At 45.9% G+C, this 1,497-nt stretch overlaps 1 non-coding gene across 1 annotated transcript; it reads right to left on the bottom strand.

The window, feature by feature from the left end:
- Positions 1-1,036: 1,036 nt before the first annotated feature.
- On the bottom strand, positions 1,037-1,197 carry LOC115868515. The gene has a single exon (XR_004045641.1). It is a non-coding gene; the product is annotated as a U1 spliceosomal RNA (small nuclear RNA).
- Positions 1,198-1,497: the final 300 nt, after the last annotated feature.

Genomic DNA, 1,497 nt, shown 5'->3' with positions numbered 1-1,497 from the left:
CCCACAGCCCCACCTGATAGTGTTTACTGCCGGTTCTCACGGACGCTGTGTTGTTGTGATCAAGACCACGTGCTATTCTTTCTCTCCCTCCCTTTTTAATTCCTCCGCAATAAAAAGGGGTTTTAACATCCTGAAAAAACAGCTTTTCGTTGTACGGTTTTGATCTGAGACCTGGCCCCATTCTCGGTGTCGCGATTGCCCTCTAGTGACCGCTTCAGCTCCTGCTCGGTTTCCAAGAGAAGCTGCCTTCTCACGGGGCCTCCACCGATTTTAAATTTAAAACCTGTGTGTCTGGGAGTCCCCCTTATGGTCGTGGCGCATCTGTGTTGGGATAGAAGCTGGAGAAGTAGTGAGAAAGGCTCATCTCTATGTGTACAATGTGTTTGAAAAGTCCCGGATGCCCGAAGGGTTAAATAAAGCCTCCTCCCCACCCCACCTGGCAGGTCTGAGCAGCCTCTGTTGAGTGAGTGCATGCCTGCTAGAATTGTAAGGACACCCACTCTGAAAAACCAACCTCTTTTGTTTGCAATTACTCGTTTTTTAAGGGAAAACTACTCCAGGAATCCTTTCCAACTTCTTCAGTCTCTGAATGATCTCCATGGCCACTCTAATTATCAGCCAGGAGGCTTATTTGTAATCACCAGCTTTCAATAATTTAAATAGGTAGTTGTTCAGCCAACTGTTTTTATTCAGAAGGCAACAAAAGCTCAAATTGCATGCTGAATTTGATCCAGATGCTGTCTTCTTTTAGGACACGTCAGCTAAAGCGGAATGGTCGTTCATTTTCTGATACCGTGTTGACAGCTCATCTTTGACTTCATGTATCTAAGTAGCAATGGGAGGTGGGCGTGGGGGCATCTGCAGTTTACTACGTATCAATTTTTGCATATCAGAATTGGCAGGCTGGGTGTGTTCAAATCTAATTCTGCCACCTGAATTGCCAAGCACAACCGCGCCCAAGCTCTGCTATTCCTCAGAGATTTTACAGAGCATCTGTCATTGTCCTCTTTGAATTTCTTTTTTCTTTTTTTTTTACAGGGGAGAGCGTGAACGCAGTCCCCACTACCACAAATTATGCAGTCAATTCCCCACATTTGGGGAAATCGCAGGGGTCAGCACATCCGGAGTGCAATGGATGAGCCACGCCCTGGGAAAACCACCTTCGTGATCATGGTGTCTCCCCTGCCAGGTAAGTATGTCCTCTGTGAATTTCAATGAGAACTCTTGGTAGTTGACCTGCAAACTAGTACTTCAACAACAACAACCACAAGAGCCACTACAAACCAGCTCACAGCAACTCTCCATAGGGCTTCCAAGACTAAATGTTTACGGGAGCAACAGCCTCATCTTTTTCCTTTGCAAGGGTTGGTGGGTTTGAACAGCCAACCAGGTGGTTAGCAGTTCAACACTTACCTAACAGTGCCACTAAGGTTCCTGAGTATCCATCTGAATTTCTCGGTTTAATACTGCTATAGTGACTTCTGTCTAATTTTCTCT

Source organism: Echinops telfairi, unplaced genomic scaffold (genome assembly GCF_000313985.2).
Source record: "Echinops telfairi isolate 266 unplaced genomic scaffold, ASM31398v2 ScPeMD7_11;HRSCAF=52, whole genome shotgun sequence".
Taxonomy (NCBI): domain Eukaryota; kingdom Metazoa; phylum Chordata; class Mammalia; order Afrosoricida; family Tenrecidae; genus Echinops; species Echinops telfairi.
Note: the sequence above shows the minus strand (reverse complement) of the source record. Positions and strands in the feature narration are given on the sequence as shown.